The 12,464-nt window shown below is 33.0% G+C and overlaps 1 long non-coding RNA gene across 1 annotated transcript; it reads right to left on the bottom strand.

Annotated features, from left to right (window-relative positions):
* Window positions 1–9,694: 9,694 nt before the first annotated feature.
* On the bottom strand, window positions 9,695–11,258 carry LOC139784908 (uncharacterized). Its single transcript, XR_011721716.1, has 3 exons — window positions 10,367–11,258; window positions 10,057–10,197; window positions 9,695–9,950 (listed from the first exon to the last, which is right to left on the bottom strand). It is a non-coding gene; the product is annotated as an uncharacterized lncRNA (long non-coding RNA).
* Between the last annotated feature and the right edge of the window lie 1,206 nt (window positions 11,259–12,464).

Raw genomic sequence — 12,464 nt, 5'->3', positions numbered from 1 at the left:
GGAAAGCTCCCATAATGAATCTCGCGTTTTATGTAAAATTTTGTAAGAAATCGCCGAAATCGGTAATCTAACCTATACTACGTTTACGCGAACGTTACTTAATTCTGTAGTAACTTACGAACGATACGATAATTCCTCCGCATAAACGGGAGATTTTATAGTAACTACGATGATATCGTTCGTATAAGTTACTACAGAAGTAATACTCACGTAAACGTAAACTATTATTCTTTGACTTATCAAGAGTTGTAAACTATTATAATTCCTGTCACATGCACTTAGTCGCGTAAAAGAGTCACGGTGCGGTTTCGCTTCGCGTCGTATAATAATAGGATAATTACATGTAAATAAAACAATTACCTTGAATCAGAAAAAATATTAATTGTCGCGTCGCGTAAAGAGTCACGGTCGGTCTCGCTCCGCGCGTACTTGACGTGGGACACTATACCGTGTTATAGGTTATAACTGACTGTGACAGGTGACAGCGCGCTAAACGCACTGTCTGCACTGGGCTGCACTGCGCGCAGTTTACACACACGTATACATCGAGAAACTGGCGATACTAGTGGCACCGCCAGTGTCGAAAAAGTGAAAAGGACGCGATTCCAGCCAATGAAATGATGCCATGGCATGAGAGACGGTCGACGTATCTGAACGACGTATCTTAAATAAAAATTTTCACATTTGGACTTTGCGTCGCAATATCTCCGCTCGTAGGGCACGTAGCGGAAATATTATAAGAGAAACCCCCCCCCCCTAATTCGACCCCAAGCTATCGATTAAGCCTACTTAGAACTTGATCCGTTCACTCGTTATCGAGATCTCAACATCTCGAGTACTCGCAACTCGTCGCGTCGCGTAAAAGAGTCACGGTCGGTCTCGCTCCGCGTGTACTTGGCGCGAGACACTACCGTGTCTCTTGATAATTGATGAATTACCAAATAGCTTTCAATTATGTTTATTTAAACTTAAGAGTTTTTTAGATCGCTGAATACGCATCTAATGTCAAAATTGACAAATTCTAAATGAAAGATGAAAATTAAATTATATTTAATTATAGCAAATAATCTTGTATAGAAATTTTTGACACATTACTTAAAAAAAAATTTGATATCTAAATTGACATCGGATTATCATATTCAGTGACCTAAAGAACCCTTAAGTTTAAATAAACATAATTGAAATTTATTTAATCGTCAATGATCTAATTTATACCTTTTCTGCAATGGACCCTATATATTTAACCATGAATATCTTATTAACCACAGCAAAAAGTTCCTTTTGAGGGCTGAAAGTCCTAACAATATAAGCAGTTAAATGCAGGAACAGAATCGGCCAAGTATAAATCGGAAATTATGCGCACATACACATTGCACACATAATATTATTGTGCACATAAAATAAGAAAATCATATTAGCACATTGCACACATAACGTATTGCACACATACACTTTGCACACATAACATTATTGCTCACATACACTTTGCACATATGACATTATTGCGCACATACACATTGCACACATAATAATTATTGCGCACATAAAATAAGAAAATCATATTAGCACATTGCACACATGACATATTTTCCTTTCAATGTGCATTGTTTTTTCACATATTTTTTATGTTTATTTTTCTTATATAATACTTTTCGACAACGAAATGAAAAATTATTTTTGTTTAATTTTACCCATACAGCACAAAATATTTTCAAAAAATATTTCTACATATTTCTATAAAAATATTGCAAGAAACATTTTAAAATGGTTTTAAGAATATTTTAAAATGGTTTAAAAACCTTTTGTGATAACATTTTAAGAATTTTTTAAGAATCTTTTAAAAATATCTTTAAAAATGTTCTTTATCACCCAGACAATATTTTCTTAAATATTTGAAATGTATTTTTGAAATATTAATTCAAATCTACATATTTATTGTTTTATAATCTCGTTCCGAAATATTTAAAAAATATTGTAATTTATTATTGGTTCTATAATTTTTTTTCAAATATTTTTGAAATATGAAATATTATGAAATATTCTTAATTAAGAAAGATGCATGGTAGCGCATTTTTCCGTGCTAGTTCGCAACGACGCCGCTAAGCGGCGCATAATGGTAAGACTAACTCGTAAGTAAATTTTAGTTAGGGGCTAATATGAGCAAACCTCCGGCGAAGAGCAAAATCATGACATTCGCAAGACATATCTTTGTTAGCAATACAACGCAAGGCTCACCTAACACTGCTGCGATGATATAGCTAGATATACAAAATAATATTTTCTAAAGTAAGATGTAAAGATGTATATTTTTTAAATATTACAAAAATCTTTCAAACGTGATGATTTGCAACAATTATTGCTGATTGGGTTAAACATATTTTATTTTTTAAAGCAATATTTCTAAAAGATTTCACAAATATTATTGAATATATTTATTTGCAATCTTTTAAAGATATTTTTAAAAATATTTTTCTGACATGATCTGGCAGACATAGAAACATTCTAAAAATATTGTTGTGAATTATTTTAATTTTCCTAAAAAATATTTTAAAAATATTTTAAAAATATTTTGTGCTGTATGGGTAATTTATTATTGCACTTTAGACAATGTATTTTGTTACTTATCACATTATGTTCTATTAAATAATTTATTAATTTGTCTATCATAAATTATGTTAATATTATTGCATCCCTACGTCAATATATCCTATATAATATATCAAAGTACATGCGTGAGCGGAGGAGGCTTCGCCCCCCTTTGCACCCCCCTCTGCACCCTACCCATGGTCGGTGTGAGTGAATCTCGAAGTGTGGGCGGATATGGCTTTGCCCCCTCCCCCCGCACCCCACTCATGCACTGGTCGGTGTGGGTAAACGTTGAGGCGTGGGCGAGGGGAGCTTCGCCCCCCTGCACCCCCCATGCACGTGGACCACGCTTTATAACTTATAAAGCACATGCATGGGGAAGATGCAAAGGGGGCGAAGCCCCCCTCCTGCCCATTCATGTACTTTGATATATTATATAAGATATGTTCATCATTGAAAGCTAATTATAAGTGATATGCATTATAAGTATACATAAGTTTCAAATTCGCGCACTTTTGCATGCGCGTGCGGCCACGGAGCATGCGCATGTGGTCGCGGGGCATGTTCGTAGTCGCTACATCTCGTTGGTATGACAGGAATCATAACCTTATTCCTGTCAACTTTAACGTTTAATATCTCGCTTCGCGGGACAGAGCGACACTTTTTTTCTGCCAGATTCTTTCGTTTCACGCAAAAACGCCATGTGTGCAATGCGTAGGGGAGACCGGGGCTAAGCCGACAACGGGGCAAACTTGACACTAGGCTTTTTGCCAATTTAAATCTATCGTAGAAACTTGCCTTTCCTACTGTAAATGCGTCTTTATGTGCCAGTATTATCAACGGAATTTGGTAACATTCTGAGTTATAGTGTAATTTTTAACGCGACATAAGCGTTTTTGATAGTGAAAAGTAATTTTTCTGATCTCTCGAAAATGTCTACTCTTTCATCGAGCTTTACTCTTGCGAATCTACCGGTAAGTGATTTTGATGGGAAATTTGATGCTCTATATGAATCCGATAATCGTTTTTGCATATTTTCAAAATTTTCATGTTTTTGAAGTGACAAAAGTGAAAAACGACGTCCGGGGCAAAGTCAACACCACGCCGTTTCGTCGGCTCCCAGTAACAAACGATGCTTGTCATGCAGCCGTATGGCTCATGACAAATGTATGCGCACGTCCGATCGCGAGTTTACCTGCATTAATTGTTTTTCAGACATGAGTTTAGATGAAGATAATTGAAAGTTCAACAATTTTTGTTCTCATTATTTTAAATGATTGTTCTAGCTACTTTATTCCGAATTTTTGTACTTTTTAAATACACAATAAACAATGTATTTTCATTTTCAGACAGTAAAAAATAAGTTCCAGATCAAATTGTGTCGATCAGACAAAGTGTTGAGTTTGCCCCGGCGGGGTGTCGAGTTTGCCCCGGCATTTTTCAATTCGAAAATTTGTCTTCGCGTCACTTTTCCTTTCCTGGCGGCAAAACAAAGCGACGTACAGCAAAACTTCCTGAATCAATTTTGTACCTGAAGAAACACTCTTTAAATATGTACCATTGAATTTGCCTAAAAATTTTAATTAAATATTAAAAATTGCCTTTGAAAAAATAGTGTCGGCTTAGCCCCGGTCTCCCCTATATGCACAATAATGTTACGTGTGCAAAGTGTATGTGCGCAATAACGTTATGTGTGCAAAGTGTTAATATAATTTTCTTATTTTATGTGCGCAATTGTGCAATGTGTATGTGCGCAATAATGTCATATGTGCAAAGTGTATGTGCGCAATAATGTTATGTGTGCAAAGTGTATGTGTACACGTTATGTGTGCAATGTGCAAATAGGCTTTTCTTATTTTATGTACGCAATAAATTTATGTGTGCAATGTGTATATGCGCAATGATGTCATGTGTGCAAAGTGTATGTGCGCAATAATGTCATGTGTGCAAAGCGTTAATATGATTTTTTATTTTATATGTGCAATATAGTCATGTGTGCAATGTGTGTGTGCGCAATAATGTCATGTGTGCAATCTGCTTGTGTGCAATAAAGTCATGTGTGCAATGTGTTTGGCCATGTGCGCAAAAGTACGTTCGTATTTTTAACTATAATATTACATGTGCGCAATAATGCTTGTAGGCAATTGCTTTGTAGGCAATCGGGAATGTCGGCAAACGAAGCTGTTAGCAATCAGGATTGTAAACAAACGGGACCCCCTCCGTAGAATAATGAAAGAAAGCGAATAATAATATTGATTTTTACATTTGCAATTTTGCAAAATTGAATGCGTCTATAAAATGCAATTTTTTAAAATAATGTTTTCTGTTTTTTTTTTACAACAATCGATTTCTTTTATTATTCTACAAATAAAAGTATAGGTAAGTCATCGAAAAGTGAATACTTTATGAGATATTTCATATATTATATTAAAAATATTATAAATTTTACAAAATTTTAAATATCGCAGAAAATTCTTAATGAAACAGAGCTTTATTATAGTGTTTTGAGAACGTCTCGACGAGATCTACAACTTTTATTTCAAGAAAAAAGTCGTTTTATTTGAGAAATTAGTCTCCTTTAAAATTTTTTGAAAACGACGACATCTACGACATAACTCATATCGGAATCATGTGTCCCCCTTTAGACCATACAACTTTTGTTCGAAACATTTTTCCGTATTCTCCATATTTTTCGAGATATTTGCTTGCGTCGATTAATGACTTACCTCTGTATATTCTGAGTAGTATACGAGAATTTAATAAAAAGTAATATACTAACTACTGTAAAATATTACAAGTACTTCCTGAAAATTTATGAGAAATAATATACTACTAGAGATGTTATAGAAATGTTCGAAGTATATTATATACGGTACGTATATTCCCAGTGAACACAGTAATATAGCAGTAATGTAACGACAATGTAACCGAATATAACAGGTTATATAAACCAGAATGTTACATGTACCTTACGTGTAAGTTACAATTTCCGACTCAGCAATATAACATGTTACATAACGTGTTATTTAACTATTACGTAACAGTTATAATAAGGTAATAACCGTAAAAAAATTATTTTTTTCGAAATTTTATTACCATTTTATAACTAAATTTGTTTCTTAAGATGCAGTCTATGATTATAAATATTTTCTCGTATTTGAAAAACACACTTACCTTGGTGGGATTCGAACTCGGGACCTCTGGATCGTGAGCCAACTGCCTTACGTGGTAGACTACTTCTTAATTTGATGTAAGTGTTATTATATAGTCTACATATGTCACAACCAGCGCAAATATATAATTTTTCAAAAATCATCTTAAGAAACAAATTCAGTTTAAAAAGAGTATATAGCTGCACAAATTTTTAATATTGACATTATATCTATTTAATATGCATCATGATGATTACGTTATTTACCGATACGGATGGATACCCGGATTATATAAATTGATCATATAAATTATAAATATCTTGTAAATTATTAATAATTATTAATTATAAATTATATATTTTGTAAATTATAATTTTTGCCTTAAGGCGAACTATAAGACCTCTGCACAATATTAAACCTTTCAAACAAAATATATATATTTAAAAACAATTGAAAATTTATGAGCGCAGACCATTATTAGCTCTAGCAAAATAAAACGATGCAGGGTTTAATGGTGCGTCTCCACCTGCGAGAAAAACTCTCGAGAGCAAAAAAAAAGAGAGAGAGAAAGAGACTCTCGAGAGTCGAATCTCTCTCTCTCTCTCTTTTTGCTCTCGAGAGTTCTTACTCGCAGGTGGACACGCACCATTAGAGCCCGGGCACATAGAAAAACGTGAGCAGTAAGCAAATCAACAGCTGTCTTATATTGTATATGTTATTCCGTTACACCCTATTAATATTACCAGAATATTACTAGTTATACTAACATTGATACAAGCGTGTTACGTAACAATTACACAATTTTTGTTACATAACTGTAACGCCAAAAAGATGTATAACAGTTATATTACCTGCATATAACAAATGTTAAATTGCATGTTACTTCCATGTTATGTAGCCCTTATATATCACAAGAATAACATTGTGATATTACATGTAACTTCCATGTTATATTGCCGTTATAAAATGTGTTCACTGGGTTACAGTACGAGTACCGAACATTCGAATGATATCATGTGCTGTATGGGTAAAGAGATGCCTTTGTATTTTTCCGGTTATTGTACGTGTATATGTTTGTATATGTGAACCGAAAGTATATTCGTAATTCGCCAACGATCAAGAGACACGGTAGTGTCTCGCGCCAAGTACACGCGGAGCGAGACCGACCGTGACTCTTTTACGCGACGCGACGAGTTGCGAGTACTCGAGATGTTGAGATCTCGATAACGAGTGAACGGATCAAGTTCTAAGTAGGCTTAATCGATAGCTTGGGGTCGAATTAGGGGGGGGTTTCTCTTATAATATTTCCGCTACGTGCCCTACAAGCGGAGATATTGCGACGCAAAGTTCAAATGTGAAAATTTATTTTTAAGATACTTCTACGTCGACCGTCTCTCTTGCCATGGCATCATTTCATTGGCTGGAATCGCGTCCTTTTCACTTTTTCGACACTGGCGGTGCCACTAGTATCGCCAGTTTCTCGATGTATACGTGTGTGTAAACTGCGCGCAGTGCAGAACAGTGCAGACAGTGCGTTTAGCGCGCTGTCACCTGTCACAGTCAGTTATAACCTATAACACGGTATAGTGTCCCACGGCAAGTACGCGCGGAGCGAGACCGACCGTGACTCTTTACGCGACGCGACGATTAATATTTTTTCTGATTCAAGGTAATTGTTTTATTTACATGTAATTATCCCTATTATTATACGACGCGAAGCGAAACCGCACCGTGACTCTTTTACGCGACTAAGTGCATGTGACAGGAATTATAATAGTTTACAACTCTTGATAAATTAAAGAATAATAGTTTACGTTTACGTGAGTACCCAGATAGCCAAATCAGTTCGAACAAATAATGCCAAATACTTGCTACAAATTTTGGTTTCAGAAATGGTACAAATTTGCATCAAAATTTGTTTTATCAAATGTTGTCGACAAACTGCTAGCAAATACGTATCAAAACATGCGTACACAATTGACGCCAAATTGATACCAAATATCGAGCAAAGCTTAGTAGTACCTGCCCACTCGGCATGTAATATTTCAGAAACATTTCTGCAAAATTCCATTTGAAATATTACACCTTTCATCAATATTTCAGAAATATTTCACGACCGTTTCTGCAACATTTCTGCAATGTTTCAATCGGCACAATTATTTCAAATGCAACTTTGCTGAAAGATTTCGGCAATATTTCTGAAATATTTCTGAAATATATCTACGAAATATTGCAGAAACACTTCAGAAATATTTCAAATACATTTTACACTGAAAAAAATGTTTTGTATTAGCAAAAAAAATTTTGTTACTGACGCAAAAACTATTTGTTGATATGTGAAAAATGAAATATTTTGTTACCGGAATAAAATATATATTAAGCCATGTGCGTATAGTCGCCGCGCATTTGTCCGAAGAAATCCGCTCTCTCAGCCGGTCACCCATCCAAGTAGTATACCGGCGCCTTGTTGCTTGACATCGATGATCGAACAGGGTAGTGGTGATCCTCTGACTCTGATGCTTCTTTCTTTCTTATACTTGTTTATTTTGGTGAGCATAAAGCTATCGCATAACAATATTAACAATACAGATATACGAATAAATCTTTTTTGCCAGTCAGCGTCAAATATTATTTTATATTAAATATTATTAAATATTTTATATTTTATATTAAAAATGCCATATGACAAAATTTGGAATATTAGAAAATTCTTAATAAAAGAGAAAAAATGCAATAAAATGCAATATTAAATAATAATAAATTTAATTTTTTATAAGTTCTAAAGTCTGTCAGCAATTTTTCGGAAATATTACAAATGCAATGTTGTATGTGAAACATTCAAAAATATAACGCGTTCAATGTAAACGTAATAATAGTTTTATCATGTATCAGAAATGTTTCTAAACCATTACATCTGCAATATTTCTTCTGCAATATTGTAGAAATTCACTGCCTGCAATTCAATTTTTCATTACCTACACAATCTTTCAGAAATTTTTCAGAAATATTTTAAATGCAATGTTGCGTTTGATATGTTACAGAAATATTATTCGTGCAATGCAAACGTAATATTACTTTTATAATGTTTCAGAAATATTTCTGAAATATTGCATCTGCTACATTTTTTTGCAATATTACAGAAACTTACAAATATTGTAAACAACTTTCTGAAAGATTTCAGAAATATTGTTAATGCAATATTATAAAAAACATGATGCAGGTACATTTCTGAAATATTTCAGATGCATAGTTACAAATGAAATGTTAACGAAATATTTCTGCACCATTTCCGAATATTTCAATATTTCAGCAACATAACATGCCGAGTGGGTGATAACAAATTGGCATCAAATTGCCGCTAAAATTAGTTGACAAAACCTAACACCAAATTAATGCCAAATATTGAGCAAATTTTGGTGACAAAGCTTGAGAACAAATTGACGCCAAATACCGAGCAAAGCTTAGCAACTACCTGATAACAAATTGGCACCAAATTGCTGTTAAAGTTTGTTGACTAAACCTAACGCCAAATTGATGCCAAATATTGAGCAAATTTTGGTAACAAAACTTAAGAACAAATTGACGCCAAATACCAAGCGATGTTTAGGGCGTTTCATTCAGATGGCGCGACACGTGAGTCGCCACTTTCAACGCGCCCCCACCTCCTTCCTCGCTCTTGTTCAGTGTCATGGCCGCTCTTGCTGCGTTTCTTCGGACGAGACGAGTACGTTTTCCTTCTTTCGTAACTGATTGAGCTAAGCGGCACGTATTCTGGAGACCAACCGAGCGAGATTCGACTTCCTAAGGAGAGCTCACCGCCAGGAAAAGGAGAGCTTGTGTGAGGGAGGATTGAGGCGAGGAGTCCGGTCCAGCGAGCAGGGCCCTTCCGATATTCTCATTTGGGACGCCATATTGGAAGATCGACATTGATCGTGGTAGTACAAAAGGCTCTGCAAGGTTAATTCTCGTCTTAAGTTCTGGAATTGCTCTCATTCTTGTGGCTCTGGTTTATATTCTAGCCCTAGAATTGATCTCGTAGACAAAAGCAGAGGCCCCCCTCTCTTTTCTTTTCTTTTTTTTTCTTTTCTTTTCTTACTTTGATTTCAATCAGTAATCCAGACTCCTTAATTCCGCCCTGTAAGATCTGGTTAATTCTCGTCTTGAGATCTTGGAATTGCTCTCATTCTTGTGGGTCTGGTTTATATTCTAGCCCTAATGTAATTTTAATATATGCATTACAATTTTACACTGTCAAATAATAAATAATATCGTTTGATAATAATAACAACAGTATAGATAATAGTAACAATTTTATTACTTGACTTATTTCATTCTATTTTTGACAACTCGTATATACATTAATTGTGGCTAAGGTCTATACTATGTCATAGTGTAGATCTTAGCTACATTTCTGGCAAGTCAGTCCAAAGTATGCGGCTTTGTTCTCTATCCTTTTTATCTGTAGCAATTTTATTTCTTTTTATTTTTTAATTATTTTTTATGTATTATCTCTTATGTATCAGGTTTCTGAAGAAGACTAAGTATATAAAGTCGAAACGTAAAACGTTAATTGTATTTAAAATTTGTTTAATTAAACGAGATTTTGTTTTTAAATTTAAATTGATAACCTTTTTATAACTCGAGAAAATCAGCCAGCCTTCCATCCTATAAGTTTATTTTGTACTGTTAGTTTAATTAATTTAGTTATATTTTTTTCCAATAACATTCTATTTGTTATAGTGATTGTGCAGTAGAAAATCTGAAAAAATAAATGTTTTTAAAAAGTAAAGATAGTATATATTTTGAAATCTATGTATTTTATGTAAACATAACATTTAAATTTATTTGCAGTTTATTTTAGAACATGCCAAAAAACACCGTTTCATAAGCTTTCTAAGAAAGTTAAAAAGCAGAAAGTGAATGTTGAAGTTGTAGAAGAACTCAATTCAACAGATTCTTTAATTGAATTCGATCAGTCGCATATTCAGCAAGCACATGCTTCCGTTAAAAGCCAAAGTTCCGTAATACCAGATTTTCTTCATAATCAAAAAGAATCTGAACTTTCTCATTATTCTTAACTTTTTCATCATTCTGAACTTCCTCACCATTCTGAATTTTCTAATAATTCTGATCATTTTGAGTACTCTGAACACTTTGATTTCGAAAATAACGATAATTATAGAGATATATTTAACATTAACAGACACACCGGCAACAATAACGAGGCTCATTCAGATGACAACGATGATAATTCTGAAAACTGCGAGAATAGTGATGAGAATAAAAAATATTCGAAATGTTTCGTGAAAACAAGAGTTATAAAGAAGAGTTATAAGAGTATAAAGAGTTATACTCTTATAGTCTTAAAGAAGAGTTATAAGAGTATAAAGAATATGTAATATTATGTAATAAAATGTTTCATTCTACTTGCCGTTTGAATCTGATTAAGGCAAAATTGTAATATCAGTTTGAAATAGAAACAATTTAAAACAATTTAAAATACAAGGGAAATGCTTTAGTTTTATAACTATCATATTCTTGCAATATTAAAAATTTTACATATTTTTTCTTTGATTAAAATATTTCTCAAAATAATCTTGGAACTGTTGATGAAATATCGTGTATTTTTTTATCTGTAAAAGTTTAAAGTTTTGTTTGAATAGTTTAAAAGTTTTGTTTGAACGGTTTAAAAGTTTTGTTTGAACAGTTTTTTTCTGCTGTATATTAATTTCTATTACATCAAACACTACAAAATTCACTTCGGTTGCTTGCACCTAAATGATGTATATTATTCTTTTGTTATTTCTTTCTGACAACAGTACTGCATTATTCCATCGTAATCGACGAACTATGCACATTGTGAACATTTGTTTATTTCAATTTTGCATTCTTGCAAATAATAAATCGTGTTTCAAGTTTGAACTAGTTGTTTAAATATGCACGGTAGTTATTATTGTATGATTAAAGAAAGGAAAGTTAGTAGTATTAGGCTTATAAGAATATTGTTTTAGATGCATTTTCATAGAAATTATACTCGTGTTTTCAGTAAGATTCTATAAATCCTTCTTATACCGGCCAATGCATTATCTGCGCACGGAGTATGTGTTCCAGGCATTATATAAGATTCTCGAGTGTTTACAAATATTTTATGTGCTGTTGACAAAGTTAAATGTTTGCATATGTCAGTAAATTCACATTGTATAACATTTACTGTAATTAATATATAATTAATTATTTTATTGCCACCGTTAGATTTTATAAATGTCTTATAATGTTTTATAAATATAAAGATTTCTTTTAACATATGTATAAAATAATTTATTGTAAATCAATAAAAATTATATGCTTTTTATAATTTAATGCTTTTAATTTTCCCTAAAAAAAATATATTTTAGTATTTATTAATGGCTACCCCTTACGGAAAGAAACTACAGCGGATTACAGAAAATTATATTACAGGAACTAAATAAAAGTATTACACAAAATTACAGACTGAAGTATTGTAATATACTGTAATATTTTCGTACTATACGCTCGGATTACAGGAAAATATTACAGGATTACAGGACTACAAGATTGCAGTCCTCTTAATACTAGAGGACACTGATTTCCGATATTCACCCGGCATAAAAAAAATTATTTTTTTCTTAGTTTTATTACTTTTTTATAACTAAATTTGTTTCTTAAGATGCAGTCTATGATTATAAATATTTTCTTGTATTTAAA

This window comes from Temnothorax nylanderi, unplaced genomic scaffold (assembly GCF_030848795.1).
Source record: "Temnothorax nylanderi isolate EJ_2023f unplaced genomic scaffold, tnyl_v1.0 TNYL_tig0703_pilon, whole genome shotgun sequence".
Classification (NCBI taxonomy): Eukaryota; Metazoa; Arthropoda; class Insecta; order Hymenoptera; family Formicidae; genus Temnothorax; species Temnothorax nylanderi.
This window is presented reverse-complemented; position numbering and strand designations above follow the sequence as displayed.